At 39.0% G+C, this 20,707-nt stretch overlaps 1 protein-coding gene across 2 annotated transcripts in view; it reads right to left on the bottom strand.

Annotated features, from left to right (window-relative positions):
- The window catches only part of LOC128987414 (fibroblast growth factor receptor homolog 1-like), an 83,498-nt gene extending 68,536 nt beyond the window's left edge, over positions 1-14,962 (bottom strand). For both annotated transcript variants that reach the window (XM_054408258.1, XM_054408250.1), the window contains exon 1: positions 14,850-14,962. The gene's annotated coding sequence lies outside the window, so the exon portion shown is untranslated. The remainder of the gene's footprint in view (positions 1-14,849) is intronic.
- Between the last annotated feature and the right edge of the window lie 5,745 nt (positions 14,963-20,707).

The following is a 20,707-nucleotide window of genomic DNA, read 5'->3' on the forward strand; positions in this document are numbered from 1 at the left end:
GAGCCACTGGGGCGGAGCCCTTTTGACGGATCTGCACCAAACTTCACACAAACCATCCTTGAATAATGCTTAATAATACCTGAAAGTTTCATTGCAATCTGTCGAGCGGTTTCGGAGTCCATAAAGGACAAACGAACATACGATTGGATTTTAGATTATTTGTATTAGAAAACCGCACTGTTTTGTTTAAGCTACAGTTGAATGTAAAAACCTTATTTGTTTACTTAACAGTTTAATTAAATTGTTTTGTTACTTTTACAATATCCGTTTTAGTGTTGGTACATAACTACATGTTTCGTGGCGACTGCCACGTCCTCCGGTCCATCTCCTCTTCTCAGATTCGTCATCAATTTAAAACATAAAACACAGAACACACGTAAAAAAACTCATTACATTTATTTTGGTACCATCACGGTGCGTGCACGCGTTTGGTCGGGCCGGCGGCGACCAACATAAAAAAGGATACCAACACTAATAAGGATATTGTAAGGCAAAAAAACAATTTAATTAATATAAAGCAATATCCAGAAGTAGGACAATGAATTCTGATTAACAGTTTACATAAAACTTAGTGTTTTAAAAAGTAAAATTCGTCTCTTGAGTTTGGCCACCTCTGTGACTGGTAAGATTAGAAAAAGTTAACAAACACTTGATTGAATAGACAAGCTCCTCCCCCACGGGACATCGCTGCTGTAAGCTCCTCCCCCATTTTTTGCCCCTGCTCATTAGGACCTTTGGTCAATCTGTATGTTAGAAAAGACCCTTAAACCATTGGCCAATCTGTATGTGGCCGCGTGGTCAGTAGACAGATAGGCTATCTGGGAACAATCAGTCAAACATTCGTCATCCTGCACGATAAACGATAAACCAATCTTCCAACACAACAGTGTAGAGTCTGTTATAAAAAGCTGCAGTATTGATGTTGATATTTGATATTGGCGCGATAGGTAGATCATACCAATGCGAAGCTATTGAAGAATGGCTTGATGCGCAGTCAGTGACCAGCAGATAGGGAACAATCAGTCAAACATTCGTCATCCTGCACGATAAACGATAAACCAATCTTCCAACACAACAGTGTAGAGTCTGTTATAAAAAGCTGCAGTATTGATGTTGATATTTGATATTGGCGCGATAGGTAGATCATACCAATGCGAAGCTATTGAAGAATGGCTTGATGCGCAGTCAGTGACCAGCAGATAGGGAACAATCAGTCAAACATTCGTCATCCTGCACGATAAACGATAAACCAATCTTCCAACACAACAGTGTAGAGTCTGTTATAAAAAGCTGCAGTATTGATGTTGATATTTGATATTGGCGCGATAGGTAGATCATACCAATGCGAAGCTATTGAAGAATGGCTTGATGCGCAGTCAGTGACCAGCAGATAGGGAACAATCAGTCAAACATTCGTCATCCTGCACGATAAACGATAAACCAATCTTCCAACACAACAGTGTAGAGTCTGTTATAAAAAGCTGCAGTATTGATGTTGATATTTGATATTGGCGCGATAGGTAGATCATACCAATGCGAAGCTATTGAAGAATGGATTGATGGGCAGTCAGTGGACAGATAGGGAACAATCAGTCAAACATTCGTCATCCTACACGATAAACGATAAACCAATCGTGCAACACAACAGTGTAGACTGTGTTATAAGAAGCTGCAGTATCGATGTTGATATTTGATATAAGCGAGAGGTGGATCATCTCAATGCGAAGTTATTGAAGAATGGCTTGATGCTCATTCAGTGACCAGCAGATAGGGAACAATCAGTCAAACATTTGTCATCCTACACGATAAACGATAAACCAATCTTCCAAAACAACAGTGTAGAGTCTGTTATAAGAAGCTGCAGTATCGATGTTGATAGTTGATATTGGCGCGATAGGTAGACAATAAGATCTACCTGTCTTATTACAAAGATATGTAAGTAATGGAAATACTCACAACGTCCCAAAGTGGCAAGGGACGCTACCTAGGTGCGCATTTCAACCCAAATATGTGAAATATGACTGATGAGTGTAGGGTGTAAGGATGATCTATGTAGCTTTGTTACTGACTGATCAGCTGTTATAAGCTGCGATGTCCATGTTGACAGTTGATGTTGGCTCGACCTCGGGACACCCAAATGCGCCGAGGTTGGCGGATGTCCGCCGGCACCTGAGAGAAGACGATGAATGTAAGTTAGATGAGGATGACGGAAGCCACGGACGAGTCTCTTCACAGTTGGCCCGGAAGTGGCGGCGTACGTCGCACGACACATCTGGACAACATTGTCCCTCATCTGCCGTGGGGTTACGACACCTCTGGAGCCGTAGTCTGCTGTAGAGGATACGCCGCGGTATTTAGAATAATGTTGAAATGATGAAAAGGCTAAAAAATAATACAACAATCACAGAGAGGACGTGGTGAGAGTAATTTCGTTGCCCTTTTCCTAAATCCGGTAGCTGCTACCTGGACTGGTGTTCGTGTCACTTTCTCAAAAGCGAAAAGTTTGAAGAAAAGAATACTTTTCCCACTACAGAAGTGTAACAAAACAGTGTTTGGCTGCGCAGTGCGCTTTCCTCCGTTCCATAAGTGTGTTTGAATCGTTCAAACAGTTATTACTCGGATGCATATACAGTATAACTTCGGAATCTTCTACAGAAAAAATAATGGAAGTTTAGTTGGCTAATATAAAATAAGCTGTTTAAAATTTTATTTGAATAGTGTCTACAAAGTCCCACTGGCTTTTGCCAGGTCTCAAGGACCGTAATCGGTCAAAATTAGTTAGTGAATTTTAGGGCGATTTTATTAGTTTCATGAGGGATTAGTTTCATGAGGGAAACGTGCCTGATCTTGCGAAAGCTAAGATGCTCCAAGGCAATACAGTGAATATCTTCTGTGGAGAGGGTATATACAGCTGCATTGTGTCAGGGGCCCAGGATGACCGTAGCCCTGTACCTGATGGTCTCCCCATCTGTAGCACACGTGGTGGCTCCTAGCTCCTAGCTCAGCTCTCTCTCCTCACTATTTATGACATGTCGCCCCTCAACATCCCTCCAGCTGCCGTCCTCAGTCCCCACCCGCTGGATATTAGCGACAACTATCCCTAATGGTTTTAACGAGTTTCATCAGTCTCCAACAGAAGCTTTAAGACTTTAGACGAGCTGCAATTCAGAGTCGGGATTGCGATATTTATAATAAGATAAAATAAGACACTACCACTGAGTGTACCCAAAATACAAAACCGATGTTAGCCCGTTATGTGTATACACTTATTTTTGAAGGTAAACCATTTCATCCGTGTATTTAATTAGCTGTCATCATTCAGATAAACTGTGCCTGACAGGCCACCTAGATCGCTCACCTGTTCACGAATTCGTTTTGGCCGCTCTCTTCTGGCACTAATGGTGCGAACTCACTTATACCTGGAAACGTCTTAATTGCGCAAACACAATTAAATGGGGATATTACTAGTACCTGCGTTATCTAAAAATTGTGTACAGTAGTGTCACCTGTTTTAAAACTGTTTTGCCCAATTTGTCAATCGCTGACGATAACCTAACCGTGCAACACCCTGCACTTACGAAACGATTAAAATGAAATAAAATGATAAAATTGTGTTTACGTGAATCTAATTCGACAGAAGATTGAACTTAACAAACTAAAAGCTTCCTTATGCGGGTGATTTCATTTGAGGGTCATTCTCTGTCATTAACGAACATTACGGTACTCATATAAACCTCGGGTTTTACGGAAGGAGGGTTTTACTCCGTCCTAAATGGTCGCCACACGCAACCGAGTCTTAACAAAAATGCCATTAAAGTGGTCTTAATTTATCGGTCGAGGGAGAGAGGGTGAGGGCCATCACGTGAAGAATCTCGGTAATAGGATTAGATGGGCGCTCATTACTCAATTGTGGCCCTGCGCCTGCAGCATTGATTCGGCCTCCGCTGGTCGGTGGGCTTGGGGCTACGGTAGATGTCTTGTGTCGCAAGTCAGTGGCTTGGGGCTACGGTGGATGTCTTGTGTCGCAAGTCGGTGGCTTGGGGCTACGGTGGATGTCTTGTGTCGCAAGTCGGTGGCTTGGGGATACGGTGGATGTCTTGTGTCGCAAGTCATTGGCTTGGGGCTATGGAAGATGTCTTGTGTCGCAATTCGGTGGTTTGGGTCTTCGGTAAATGTCTTGTGGTGCAAGTCGGTGGCTTAGGGCTAGGGTGAATGTCTTGTATCGCAATTCGGTGGCTTGGGGCTTCGGTAAATGTCTTGTGTCGCAATTCGGTGGCTTGGGTCTTCGGTAAATGTCTTGTGGTGCAAGTCGGTGGCTTAGGGCTAGGGTGAATGTCTTGTATCGCAATTCGGTGGCTTGGGGCTTCGGTAAATGTCTTGTGTCGCAATTCGGTGGCTTGGGGCTTCGGTAAATGTTTTGTGTCGCAATTCGGTGGCTTGGGGCTACGGTGGATGTCTTGTGTCGGAAGTCATTGGCTTGGGGCTACGGAAGATGTCTTGTGTCGCAATTCGGTGGCTTGGGGCTACGGTGGATGTCTTGTGTCGCAAGTCATTGGCGATTACACACTCGCCAATGCGCCATTACACACTCTTTCACTCACAAGACTAATCTTCAAACGCATTTGATTAACTAAACCAGAGAGACGTGTCGTACATAGTTATGCTACAAAGCTACAAATACACTATGAACTGCTGTTCGTTTCCTTTAACAAAGATTAGAATTCATCTATGCAGCCATAGTTAGGTAACTCCCAAAACCAGACTAAAGTTTTCCGAGTGAGAATATGTGGATTTTAAACAAAAAGTTAAATCGACCCGACACATTGTTTAACACTACGCAAAAGAATAAGCTCAATGACAAATGCATTCAGTGCTGTGTATGACACGAATCACAAGTCGACCACTGCATTTAGACACAAGTGCATAAGTCACAGCGAGTTGACGACGTTGACGTAACAATAAACAAACAGTGTATAACAGTGAGCGGTGAGCGGTGAGGGAGTATATACAATCAGTGTAATGTAGCCTGAGAGAGACACGGCACACCTGCTGTATCTGTCTCTCTCACACAGTCGCGTGGCTCACGTGCCATGTGACAGTAATAATTACCACAACTCGGGGGTGAAAAGTTTCATTATACAACTGTCTAAAACATTCAGACGAAATATAATGTTTGTTGTGTATTGAGGACGTGAAACCCAAGTTTATTCGCTTTCGACGAAAGCTAAATGGCCAGAGTTGGAGTTCACTCATTGTACACAAAAACATCACCAAGACAATTCAACCAGTGAATTGTTACAAGATCCTAGGGTCATTTTCTATTTCTAAGGTAGTCACAAGCCACTTTAACTTGTATGTCGAAATGATTCCCAACCGTAAAGTTCCAACAGTATGATAATGGAAGTTCTTTATCGTTTTAGTGGAAACGCGTGGGAAATTATATGAATTTCTCACTTTTTTCTTTTCCTAAACTGATAAACAAGGCAGATTAAATTACCTATCAACAAAATAAGGCTTACAATCGATTTTTTAGGTCTAAAGCAACCCATTGTTGTTCTTCTTTTAAAGAAGTACTACGGTACTTGGGCGATGCTGTTTTAGGAATATCATGCCAAACACGTAAACGTTAAACTTCTACAGTAATGGTTGACAGAAAGGCACATAACTGAGGTAATGGTTACTGAGCGACTACAATCCCCTTTGACAAGAGATGAAAAATTGATACCTCGTCTCCCCCAACATATCTTCCTACCTCACTGATAGACGCTGCGTGTCTACACCTAGCCAGACCCGCCTTGTCCTATAATAATCACTCCTCGAACAATACCACGATTGTTGACAATAATAAGCCAGTCCTTGTCCATTGTCTGTCAAAACGTCGTCTAGATTGCTACAAATGCTATAATAGTATGTCAGTCAAAGTTACCAATGTTCCCATTCAACCCCTTCTCCCCCTACCCTTAACTTAAAATTTTTAAATTGCAAGGTACCCCTTTTGACAGATTAAATGTGAGGTCATGAAAAAAGAAAAAGAATGGCGCAAACTAGAGATCTCTACGTCAATGCTATAAAACGTTGTGGCACTTCAAAATCTGATTTTTGTCCCCCTTTTTTTAGAAAAACACGTTTTTTTTTAACGGCTGTAGCGGTAAGAGATAGCAAAGATTTGAAAGAACGTTCATGGAGATGAATAAAATTTTCTACAAAACGCTCTCAAGCGTTTTCCGAAAATCACGTTCCTTCACCTTAAAAAATCGCCCTACTTCTAAAATGGGTAAATTTATCGGATTTTTTACGGTTTTTTATTTAACAAGCATGCCAGCTAGTCACACCTTTGAAAAATACTTGTTCAGTAAAAACCCGTTAAAAGATTCGAAAAATTATACAAATTTTAGAAGTAGGGCGATTTTTAAAGGTGAAGGAGTGCGATTTTCGGAGTGCCTGACCATGATAATTCTTCCAAAACTTTGCTAGCTCTTACCGAGCTCTCTCTTCGAGCTACAGCTGTTTAAAAAAACGTATTTTTCTTAAAGGGAGCGAAAAATTCAAATTTATAATCCATAAAGTTTGATAGGATTGACGTAGAGATCTCTAGTTTGCAACATTGATGTGTCAAAAGGGGTACCTTGCAATTTAAAAATTTAAGCTAAGGGTAGGGTAAGAAAGGGTGAATGGGAACTTCATATTAAATCCACAAGATAGATATGAGGCATAGAGTAACAAACTGCATTAGGATGCGCGTGTACAGAGAAAGACCGACTCACAGCGCTCACAGCTAGAACACAATAGAAATGTGTTGTTGGCAGCCAATAACATGTACCCATATAACAACCGTTGAGTGATTTACATTCTCTATTCTCGGATTTACGTCGGGCTCGGTTTCCATTAAACAGTGATACAACTGGCAATTTGAAAGACGGTCTATCGCCGCAAACGTCTAAAATTGGCGCTCTTGAGGTCTGTTTGGGGGTCCAACGGATCCAAACATCGGAAAACTGGGGACATCCGTTGTTTTTTATCGGTTTCTCTGTTGGTTTATTGATCAATGAATTTCTTTTAATTACATCGTTAAAAGAATGACAGTGCGTAACGGCACTTAAAACTGGGAGTATTTCATGGGTGTAATCGTTAAGAGTTTAGAATCGATTAATAAAATATCCTAATTAGAAGTATTAGAAACTGCTTTATGGCATGCCGAGGATCAAGGAGAAGTACACGATTAAGTTTGTAATACATATATAACGTCTGGCCAGAATAAACAACGCTACTAGCAATGAAGTGTGTGCAGTAAATCAATGACCTGAGCTCTAGAAGCCGCGTCCAAATAAAGAGCGATTAATTTGTCCCAATTGAAATCGTCAAGCACCAACTCACTAATTATAGTACAGTACTGTACTTGTAAAGTCGAGAGTGTCGTATTGTTGAACTAAGTAAATCCATAGACATGATTTAGCCGCTGAGCTGAATTGGTTACTATAATATAATAATACAATCACCTCGTCACACCTCTGAAGTTTCCGTATATTACGGCCGTTTTGGCATCAAAATGCCATCATCAGATATATATACATCCACCAGATTTGGCGTCGTCAAACTTTAACACGATAAAAAACATTTAAAATATATAAAACAAGAGACAGGCCTGTCGCGCACATGATAACCGATACGAGTACGGTCAGTTACTTGCCAGTCAGCTTCCGCATAACCGATACGAGTACGGTCAGTTACTTGCCAGTCAGCTTCCGCATAACCGATACGAGTACGGTCAGTTACTTGCCATGCCAGTCAGCTTCCGCACTCGTATCGGTTATCATGTGCGCGACAGGCCTGTCTCTTGTTTTATATATTTTAAATGTTTTTTATCGTGTTAAAGTTTGACGACGCCAAATCTGGTGGATGTATATATATGTATATGGATGTATATTTTGATGATGGCATTTTGATGCCGAAACGGCCGTAACGGAAACTTCAGAGCTGTGACGAGGTGATTGTATTATTATATTATAGTAAGTAAATCCAATAATTTATCAGATATCTTGTCTTTTGTCAGTAGTCCGTTTGAGTTTACTAACCATCCCCGTGTGCATAGCTCCATGTGTTGACTCGTTGACTGGGATGTTGATTTTTAATTTCATTGTAGGAAAAAAGATGCGTAGATTTTGAGTTACTTTATTTTCTACAAAATATTTTACAAAACAAACAATTCTTCGTTTTTTTCAAGACGGTGAGGTAGGGTTCCACTTCAAAATCTCCCTGGTTAAGGAAGAAATTACCCCGGAATATACTTTCAGGTACACAATGCTTTTTGGAGCCACACATCTCCTAAGTGTGCTATATCCATCGTTAATAAACAAATCAATGTCTCTAATACACTAGATAGATGTAAGCTTTAGAAAAGAACAGCAGTTTGGACCGCAAAAAATCGAAACACCGATAATATTGTATCTTCAAAAGTCGACGTCATCTTGAAATCCATTCAAGTTTATCATTGAAACATAACCAACCTCAACCTTACATCTGCTCTAGGAAACTCTTGTAACTTGAGCTATGGTAACTGTTCCTGCCATAGCTCAGGGTGATTGATCAATGATCAGACCACATGAGGTGAGTCACGTGCTATAATATAGTACAGTATATTATCCCGAGTATCACGATCGCGATGGTCGTGTCTCGTGTCGCCCACACACTACAACGGTGCGAGGTGCGACCCACGACCGCATGGTATCGGCGATGTATTATAATGAAGGACCTGAGACCGCAACGTGCAATACCCATCATGCAGAGGAGTCTTTGTCATCATTGGGATTTAATGAATGGTACTGGGACCAGCTAATTTAAGTCGGTGACACAACTATCATCTTAATTAATTTGACATGCATTCTTATTTACTCTTGTTGGCTTTCAACAAAACGCACTCTGAAGCATCCACGTCGTAGTTGGTGTAATCTTAATTAATTGTATGTAGCGTTTTCAACTAGGCTTAATTGATACTTAGTGCAATATCATTTGTATTTACTTGACAGTACACAAACTGATAAAAAATCGAACTGTTGAAACTACTACTGTACAACGCGTTCAACACCGCACCGTGTAAAGAGTGCTTTGTTAATTCCAATCATCACTCTAAAAATATATGTTTCATTCAGATGTGTGAATATATGCTCATATGTAGGGAATTGAAAATGTTAATTAATTAATACAACTTGAAATAAAGGAAGAGATTGCCTATACACAAACCTCATTGTAATTAATTATAGGCTGTTTCACATTTCGCAGGAATTATCTGTGAGGTGTATTTTGTCTTTCATACTACACAAAAACTCTTATAGAACAGGTACTTCAAGTTGAAAATCTAAAATAACTGTCAATCTCAAATTTTGGAACTTATATGGTGTTTTGCGTTCATACAAGATGTAATATCCATCAAAGTAGTATGTGCACATTGTTCAGAGTTTGTTTACCTCTTGATCCTGGTGGAATAATCAGCTGATCTAACACACATACACACATACACACTGATACGCGGGAGTGCCGTTGCCAGGTGACGCGAAGTTTACATTGTTCGAGATGATGATGAATTGTTGGAACAAACTTTGCATAACACAATAGCGCATTAATATCGAGGAACTGTTAACAATTCCGGCTAAACAATAGCGAGTTAGTCTGAATGGTAAACTTGTTAAATTCCTTTATCCGATTAATCCAGTAGATAACTGTTAGATAAACATATAAATTGGTGAAAGTCCCTCTGTATAGACCCTTAACTAAAATTGGTTACGTCGTGTGTGAGTGTTAATGCTTAACGTTGGACCCTACTTCTTACTGGCTATTGCACATTTTACTACATATTCTCCACAATAATTTACTTCTACCGACTAGGCAGATGTGATGGGTGTGAAGACCAGACCAGTGCGACAGCGGGGTCTGGGTTATATCCAAACACAGGCACTCCCCTACTGTCAGAATTGTCTTGTGCTGGTAACTCCGTATAAGCAAAATGTACGAGATTACCGTAAGACAGGTTCGCTTTCGATCGATCACTTTTTTTCGAGTGTAGATTGCAATCTACTTTTGAAACGTCAAAGCAGGAAATATCGCAGATGAGCCCCGTTTTCAACATCACAAGCAAAACGCTTGACAAAAGCACCAATGATGACGGAAACAAGATAATCTTGGAGGCGGGAATCGATGACTCGGCTGAATGGAGATTATAAGCTGCGCAAAGCGTGAGACACAGGCAAGGCGCAGGGCGGGGCGGGCTAGGCGCAGTATTGTCAGGAGCGCAGCAAAAACTGCACAAGTCTCGGGTGACCCATGCTGTGGGAATATCGGCTAACTATCGGCAATCTCAGAGAAACCTTAGCTTTGCTCATTAGACAACGGGGTCTACTGGGGCTAGGGAGGGTGCTGAGCTTCGCAACACCCAGAGGTTGGCGAGGAGTACAGAGCACAATGAAACTACGAATAAATCTCAGGAATTATACTAACTAGAGGCCGATTTTTGAATTAATAGGACTTTTTCAAATATTACAAGTCAGCCTTGACAACCGTATATAGATATAACACGCAAAAGCTGCATTATTTAAACACCACTTGCATGGTTTACAAAACGCTTTTACGCCTGCCTCCTAACCGTTGGCTATAAAATTATTAACAACTCGATTAACAAATTATAAAAAATTAATAACTCGATTAACAAATAGCACAGGCGGAATATTAAATAGACTTTAAATCCTAAGATTAAAATAGACACTATACAAAGAAAGGGGAACCAGAATCTGTAGCGAAGCGAGGCGAGGTCGGAGGTTATCACTTCAATTAGTCGCCACGAGCCGTCTAATGTGGTGATAACGCTCCCTACCTAGCACTGCGTAGTCTGATATATTGTATCAGTGATCAGTTATACTGAGTACTGTATATTTATATAAGGATGAGAGGAGCGCAGTAGCTGTAGCGAGGTCGGAGGTTATCACTTCAATTAGTCGCCACGAGCCGTCTAATGTGGTGATAACGCTCCCTACCTAGCACTGCGTAGTCTGATATATTGTATCAGTTATACTGAGTACTGTATATTTATATAAGGATGAGAGGAGCGCAGTAGCTGTAGCGAGGTCGGAGGTTATCACTTCAATTAGTCGCCACGAGCCGTCTAATGTGGTGATAACGCTCCCTACCTAGCACTGCGTAGTCTGATATATTGTATCAGTTATACTGAGTACTGTATATTTATATAAGGATGAGAGGAGCGCAGTAGCTGTAGCGAGGTCGGAGGTTATCACTTCAATTAGTCGCCACGAGCCGTCTAATGTGGTGATAACGCTCCCTACCTAGCACTGCGTAGTCTGATATATTGTATCAGTGATCAGTTATACTGAGTACTGTATATTTATATAAGGATGAGAGGAGCGCAGTAGCTGTAGCGAGGTCGGAGGTTATCACTTCAATTAGTCGCCACGAGCCGTCTAATGTGGTGATAACGCTCCCTACCTAGCACTGCGTAGTCTGATCTATTGTATCAGTGATCAGTTATACTGAGTACTGTATATTTATATAAGGATGAGAGGAGCGCAGTAACTGTAGCGAGGTCGGAGGTTATCACTTCAATTAGTCGCCACGAGCCGTCTAATGTGGTGATAACGCTCCCTACCTAGCACTGCGTAGTCTGATATATTGTATCAGTGATCAGTTATACTGAGTACTGTATATTTATATAAGGATGAGAGGAGCGCAGTAGCTGTAGCGAGGTCGGAGGTTATCACTTCAATTAGTCGCCACGAGCCGTCTAATGTGGTGATAACGCTCCCTACCTAGCACTGCGTAGTCTGATATATTGTATCAGTTATACTGAGTACTGTATATTTATATAAGGATGAGAGGAGCGCAGTAGCTGTAGCGAGGTCGGAGGTTATCACTTCAATTAGTCGCCACGAGCCGTCTAATGTGGTGATAACGCTCCCTACCTAGCACTGCGTAGTCTGATATATTGTATCAGTTATACTGAGTACTGTATATTTATATAAGGATGAGAGGAGCTCAGTAGCTGTAGCGAGGTCGGAGGTTATCACTTCAATTAGTCGCCACGAGCCGTCTAATGTGGTGATAACGCTCCCTACCTAGCACTGCGTAGTCTGATATATTGTATCAGTGATCAGTTATACTGAGTACTGTATATTTATATAAGGATGAGAGGAGCTCAGTAGCTGTAGCGAGGTCGGAGGTTATCACTTCAATTAGTCGCCACGAGCCGTCTAATGTGGTGATAACGCTCCCTACCTAGCACTGCGTAGTCTGATATATTGTATCAGTGATCAGTTATACTGAGTACTGTATATTTATATAAGGATGAGAGGAGCGCAGTAGCTGTAGCGAGGTCGGAGGTTATCACTTCAATTAGTCGCCACGAGCCGTCTAATGTGGTGATAACGCTCCCTACCTAGCACTGCGTAGTCTGATATATTGTATCAGTGATCAGTTATACTGAGTACTGTATATTTATATAAGGATGAGAGGAGCGCAGTAGCTGTAGCGAGGTCGGAGGTTATCACTTCAATTAGTCGCCACGAGCCGTCTAATGTGGTGATAACGCTCCCTACCTAGCACTGCGTAGTCTGATATATTGTATCAGTTATACTGAGTACTGTAGTTATTTTAAAACGAATAACAGTCATAATTTATGATACCTTTAAAAGATTCGACTCAAAGATTATGGAAATAATCAAGATGTACATAACAGATCGATATAATCAACATTTCTTGTAAATACCTTATCATTTTTCAAAAACTGATCTTGTTTTAAGTGTTTTCTACAAATAGCCTTACTCATAGCCGCATTAGGTTGTCCATAATAACGAGTATAGGCCTAAATGAAAAAAATCATTATTTCTATTTCTTCTCCTTGGTGGTACTGTACAACTTCCATAGTTTGCAATTCGGCTCTTTCAATGATTATAAGAAATGCAGCACAGTGTTAATTCGGTTTTCTTTTTAGTATTTCACATTAAATCCAGGATCTCATGTTTTTCCATTGTAATATTTACGCCAACCCAAATTCAAATAGTAAATATTTCATTTCAACCTAGTCAGTATTTACTGACCTTTTAGCAAACTGTATAGGTTAGGTTTGTAGCAAAACTTTTAAATTAGCAACAATTTTGATTACAGTATATCTAACTGTTGTGTACATCGTGAGTATTTCCACAATCTTTGAGTCGAATTTTATAAAATCATCGGAAATCATGACCGTCATTCGTTTTAAAATAACGCCTGTAATGCTTTGCAATTGCTCGAATTCGAGCAACAGGTACACTAGTTATTACCCTAAAAAGAAAGTTTCCTGCACAACTTAACGTTACGTTACACTCATTCCAATGACACCAATAACATGTTAATCGGTTCGGTAGTTTCGAGTAATTGTTACAAAAAATCTGCTTGCGTATTAAATAAGTAGTAGATCAATTAACTGACAAGAAAAGTAGTACCACTGAACAGTACCGTATAACACAATGGTTTATAATACTATAATTAATGAATATGATAAAAAACACTAGCCACCCAAATAAATTTTACCAATTTGTGGTTCTGGTTACATGAAATGGGAGTATAATTATGTAAAGTTAGATAGGAGTACCAAAATATAATTTGAACAACAAGCATAACGAGTAGTATTGACAGAAAGTTGCTCTGTATAGTAAGGTTACAAATAAACCAATCGTTGCAGCTGCTAACTGATCCTATCCCTGAGATAGCTAAATGTTTATTTATTACTATAGGAAGAAAACGATTCTTATCAATTTATTGTTCAGTTTATAGCACACCGTGGATAAATAAACAGTGTTTTCATTAATGGTAGCGTATGATGACCCGCCACTCGAGTATTAATAGACACACGCCGCTCGTCAAGCAAAAATAACCTTACACTCGAACGCAAACTCAAAATATAATACTTGGAATTGCAAGACGTGGGAAATGTCAAACCATTTGGTGCAGACAGTGTGGTGATTTCGGGGAAACCATTTTGTTCTTATCAGTGCCGTAACGAATCAACACAAATTGTTGCCGATATAAATGCGTTTCCACTGGCTATTACTGATAACATATTTTATTGCTGCAAAATGACATAAAACGCACTGCTGGCACAAAAAGACACCAGGATAAATTTAATACAATGTACAGTACTTATTGTTGCCATTGTTGGTCAAAATACTTTGGATCGTGCAAGTGGAAAGGTCATACTATTGTTCAATTGTAAAAGATTGGGCAAATTTTTTGTCTATGGTACGCTTACGTTATCCCATTTCAGGATACATTTTAAACGTGTACTTAACGATTAGGTTATTATAACAAAAGACGACAAATAGTTTTCAAACAGATAGTTTTACTCATTTAAAAAGTGATCATTTTGGGATGACAACCAAAATAAAAAATGAACTAAAGAAAGTCACTTTGAGTATACCATACTTAAATTACCGGTAATATTATAAATCCTTCATTGGTAAAAAATTCCCACAAATGTGCGAGGATGATTATATTCTATAAACAAATACATTTAGAAAACTCGAAAACTGTATTTGTTGATTATATTCTATAAAGGAATACATTTAGAAAACTGTATTTGTTATTGTTACAGAGCCTAAAGGTTTATAAATGCCTAAATATTACAGTAAAAAAGGTCACATTCGTAACTAATGCGCAAATATTATTATAAAAAAAAATATATTTCAAAGTTTAGCTTGGTAGAATTTTGAATTTGTGTAGCTACTTTTTAAATACCTTAAATCAAAATGGCAACAATTACAAATAGTTTATTTAGGAAGTATGTAATACTGTATATACATGATTTTTTTGTTTACCTGTAGATACTGTTGACAATAATCCAGAAGGCACTAGCACGTACGGACACACACTATACTTTACACGGCTGGCGACGAACTGACTGTGGCTGTGGCTCGGCTGTGGCGCGCTCCTCGCCGATTGGCTGACAGAGGGTTGTTGCGCATGCGCTGATGATCCACCAGCCACCCTCCCCCACCCCTCACCAACACTTGCACTACAACACGCAGCCAAACTCACTGTCGACGGTTTTTTTTTAACTTTCCGTCCTTTTATTACACTGTCGTGCTGAATGGAAAGGAGATTTAAATTTACATGGATATCTAGTATTTGTGTCACGGTCAAACTGTTCAGTCTGAATTCTTAAGACACCTTTTAATTAGGTAGTTTATAGTTTTGGTTTTAGCATTGACTATATAGTCATCCAATATAACTTTGTAAAACAAGGCAAAATTATACTATGCAATGCTGATTAATTGGTTTGTTTTGCTTCCCTATGTTTATTTTCATTGAAAAGATAATCTAATATATAGCCTTAAGGGGGTATAGTATTTTTTTTTTCTAAAAATCTTCACGATGGATCTATAAAGACTGTTTAGGGGTAATAACGTTGTATGTTCGTAGGGGGTGGTTACAATTTATCTTTTTGATTGGTTCTATTAGCATTTTAGCATTTCTATTAAACCCTTTATTTATATGCGGTCTGTAAACTGTATGTACATTATGTAAATTAAGTATTTAAACAAATTAGTATTTTTAAAATCGAAAAAGATAGAAATAATCTATTTGTGGCATTAATTATTAACAAAGGATCCGCAATTTTTTACATTTACAATATTTTGTAGCTTCCCTAACAGGGTAGGGGGTAGAGGATGACTTATTTTTTCAAATAACAACCCCCATTGAGTGATCCCTTATTTTGAAGGGTTTGTCAAGGCATAAGCAATGGTGCAAACCTGAAGTCGATTTGTCACCCCAGCCAAAATGGCAGGTATTAAAAAATTGATTGGGTGAAAAAGCACCCATTTCACCCAATCAAATGTTTAAATACCTGCCGTTTTTGCTAGGGATGGCATATCGACTACGGGTTTGCACCATTGCTTATCTCTTGACAACCCCTTTATAATGAGGGGTCACTCAATTGGGTTTTTTTTTATAAGTCACACCGACCCCCTACCCTGTTAGAGGGTTGAACAATATGTTTGATGTAAAAAATTAAGGAACCTTTGTTAACAATTAATGACAAAAACCGAATAATTCTATCTATATTGGAGAGAAAAAAAAAATACAGATGTGTTTCCATATTTATGGAATTGGTACTTTTTCGTATAAATCAAACTTTGGAATACCTGCCATTTTGGCTAGGGGTGAGGTATCCACCACGGATTTGCCCCATTATGTTTCTTTTGACTAACCCTTCGAAGCCATTTGGAAAAAAAAATCATCCCCTACTCCCTACCCTGTTGGGGAAAATTGTGGATCCCTTGTTAAAAATCAATGCCAAAACAGAATATTTCTATCTATTTCGGTTTAAAAAATACAAATTTGTTTTAATACTTAATTTACACAATGTATATCTTTTGAAATCACAAATACAGCAGTGAAACAGAAACCTTGATAATATCCTCGATAACAAGTCACATTTGATTACAATTGCCATTTTCAAATATCCTTCATTTGATTTAATATTACATCTAATCACATGTTATTGCAAACCTCGATAACAAGTCTTATTAATTTAATAATCTTCACGAGGGACATTTATCGACGTTCAACTATACGCGTTATATACAGTACTGTGTATGTAGGTCTTGTCCAAGTAAATAGTCTGAATTTAAGATACCTTAACGGTACCGGTATCTTCAATGTTAGGTGAATATTTTTGAATATTCACTAAACTAAAAACTTCCTAACTAAATAATCAATAATATCGTATATTATATTTAGCGATCGTTTCTGAGAACTTACAATTTTTCTGTGTAACGGTATTTGACTCGAGACCGGTCGTTTTGCTAAAGATATTAATTTTGTTAAGGTAGGAAGGTCAAACCGTTGAAAAGCAGCAGGAGCTTGGCAAGTTTCATACTAGCCTAGGTTCAATCCAGGAACTATTTTACAAATCTTGGTATATTGGCATCATTTAATAATTCTGTTCACATTCATTATCTTAGCATTTCATTTACTGTAATTTATAGTTCACTAAAAAATAATATAATTTAGTTAAATATGTTTCCTCAAATAAATATATGCACTGTTTTAATCTATTTTTTTAAGCAATCAAATTTTTAATAGAGATAAGTAAATTGCATTTGGTTATACTGTACATGGCTATTAACCATTCTATAACACAAGATCCCATTGATTGATAGCGCGATTGATTTCTTCACTGTCTGTGCCTTTGAATTGCACGTTGAAATGTGTAGTGGTGCTGTGCTATACAAGTGTGTAAATTATGTTGCAGCTATACATAAAAAAAATTTTTTGAGGCGAAAGTAGGGCACAAATTAATTGTGGCGGACTGTAGTTTTGTACACTGGTATGTTTATTTGCTTAATATATCCTCTATATCCACGCATCTATTTAACTATTGAGCTAATGCAATCTACTGAACACCAATCACTTCGCGTTTCGCACTTGATATTCAAGGAGTAGCAGGGACATCTTGTAGCTTTCATTGACGTCAGAGGAGTGAGTTTCACGTCGGGGACATATAAACATGTCGCATTCCACTTGTATTTTACAGCTAATGTTGCACCATCACTACGTCAGTGACTCGTGTAGCTCAATATTATACTGTATCAATTTAAAATACAGTTTGGTTTTTTGACTACATTTTGTTTAACCTTTCTAACTATTTACCTTGCCTTTTCATCATTGCCATTGCAAAGGAAGAGCTTTTACATTAATTATATCTTCACTTTTATAGGAACTTTAGCTATCCAAGTTTTCCTTCAAACCTCAGAAGTTTGCGATAGTTATATACTGTACTAGCTGTACCCGCGGGCTTTGCCCCGTTTAACTTCTTAATTTTCAAGATGATCTCCTTCGCATGGCTCAATCACGTCCTGGTTGAAGTTCGTTCGCTACGCTCACTCACCTTTAGGTAGGAGCTCGTTCGCTGCGCTCACTTGCCTTCAGGTTAGCTCGTTCGCTACGCTAACTCGCCTCCAGGTTGAAGTTCGTTCGCTGCGCTCACTCACCTTTTGGTTGCAAATTAGCTGTTGTCATAAATTAAAATAAATAATAGTGCTGCACCCTGTTGGTAATCCTTGTAACTTTAATGCTATTGAACATCATAGAACAGAACCAACTTGTTTAATTGAAACAGCTGTTAAGATTCATTAATTCCTTTTAAATATGAAAAATCATAAGGCTAACATGGGAAACTCCAGAGCCACTGGGGCGGAGTCCGAGAGTCCGATCAGAATAAAAACACCTTAGTTTTCCTATTTAATGCCTAAAGAATCAATGTACCAAATTTCAGCCTCCTAGGTAAATGGGAAGTGGGAGAATTAGTGATGAGTGAGTGAGTGTGTCAGTGAGTCAGTGAGTCAGTGAGGGCTTTGCCTTTTATAAGTATAGATAAGGTAAAACCATTAGACTTCCCATCTATATGAACCAGCTGTAGCAATTTTTTATTTGAAAAAACGTAGTTGTGTGAGCCAGTCACAGAATGTGCTAGTGTCTAAAATTCTATACCTTATCTTTTGTTGCTGACCAGGTTGAGAGGTCATAACAGTTAGCTGCTATAACTCACCATAAGTCATTCCCTATGTTTGACTTGTTAAAAAATTGTGTATTTGGCAGAATTTAGTAATTTAGATCAGCGCAATCTGTAGGTGGCTCACATCAACTACGACGATTTTGATAACAAATCTGGCTACAAATTTAACATGGGGATGGAGTGTCTAGGTAAAACTGAATCTTTGTGGAATCTAGTCAAGTTTTCTATCTTATTAACCTCTTCCATTCATTAGGGACCTTTTCACTCAGTTTGCTAGTTGTTTACTGTATTGCTCGTGCCAGCACACATCCATGTGTATATGACTCGGTGTGACACCAGTTTCAACTTGTTAACGTTATATAGTTTAGTTGTACCATGCAAGGTGAGAGCAGATGATGTCGTCAAAGGCAGGCTTGTGATGTTATCATGAGACACAAACACGGTTATCACGCGTGTATCGAACACAAACACGGGAGATAATCTACCCCGGAGACCAACCCCTGGTACCTGCTACCTGCTACCCGCACCTGCAGCCGCCTAGCGTCACGCGCCGCTAGTACAGCCTGAGCGCATCACAATCTGAAAATATGTAACTCACATGCGTGCAAAAGTATTGGCTCATTTATGGAATTTCGATATCCTTCTAATCTAAACGCCAGTTTCCCCGCATGCACAAGATGTGTTGGGCACCCAGTATATCGATTATTATATTGATAACTAGCCTATCTCATTCAGAAAAATATACTGTACTGTATGGATGAATACCGGACAGTTGCGGACACGGACAATTGAGGACACGTCTTAAAAGTGGACAATTGCGGACACTAGGGATTAATGCTACCTGACAAGGGTTTGACAGGTCTACAAACCTAACCTAAGGTTAGTGTGTAAAGTGTGATGGAAATCAGTCTTAAAATCATATATCATGTATGTATCTGTTCTTTAGGTGGAAATCAGACTCTTTCCAGAACATGTGTCCGCAGTTGCCCGGCAGTGAAATATTTTTAGAGACCTGTCAAATCCGTGTCATGTAGCATTAATCCCTAGTGTCCGCAATTGTCCGCTTTTAAGACGTGTCCCCAAATGTCCGTGTCCGCAACTGTCCAGACACCGTATGGATACGGCATTACTACAGCTGTACTTATAGTCCAGTAGATATACACTTTTTACCTGGAAAGTATTCAGAACTTGGTGGAATTTTTACATCTTAACTGGGGGTACTCTAGGATATATATACTGAGTTTTCAACCTCTAGCACCCTGTGCTAACTTAAGGAGAGGTCAAAAACTTCATCAATTTCTGAATACTTTCCAGCTACCCCCACTATTTTTCATTATATCGACTGGACTATTAATGGTTGATTGGATTGTATTATTGTATTTATGATGTGTTTTAGACATTTCTACACTCCAATGTGTTATTTTAAGTTTAGCTGCAGGTCTATTCTCAGCTCGTTGCACGGTAATGTCAATATTTTATAATATATACTATGGTAAATTTGGCAAAACAATCTTTTTATTTAATAGATAAGAAGAAATTACGTTCTTTTTGTCAACTAATCTGATAGTTGAGTATACTTCCATTTTGAAAATAGTCCCATAGACCTTCTTACTAATATTATAAATCTGAAAGTTTGTGAGTTTGTGCATTTGTGTGTTGCTCAATCACGCATAAACTACGGCACGGATTAGGCTGAAATTTGGCATGATGATAGCTTACATTCCCGATTAACATTTAGGCATATTCTCATCTCAAAAATCCTTTCGGGCTTTACCCAAGTGGCTCTTTTCTGTAGTTCCCCATGTTAACCTTATTACTACTTATATTTAAATGGAAAAGAATCTTAACAGTTGGTTCAACTAAACAATTTGATTCTGTGATGTTCAATAGCATTAAAAAGTTAATAGGTTTACCAACAGGGTGTAGCACTATTATTTTTTTTAATTTATGACTACAGCTAATTTGCAACCAAAAGGTGAGTGAGCGTAGCGAACGAACTTCAACCTGGAGGCGAGTTAGCGTAGCGAACGAGCTAAACCTGAAGGCCAGTGAGCGCAGCGAACGAGCTCCAACCTAAATGTGAAGCGTAACAAACGAACTTAAACCAGGACGTGATTGAACGATGCGAACGAGCTCATCTTGTAAATGAACGAG

This window comes from Macrosteles quadrilineatus, unplaced genomic scaffold (genome assembly GCF_028750875.1).
Source record: "Macrosteles quadrilineatus isolate MER2022 unplaced genomic scaffold, UCM_ALF_1.0 Scaffold_1__1_contigs__length_201487025, whole genome shotgun sequence".
NCBI classification, from domain to species: domain Eukaryota; kingdom Metazoa; phylum Arthropoda; class Insecta; order Hemiptera; family Cicadellidae; genus Macrosteles; species Macrosteles quadrilineatus.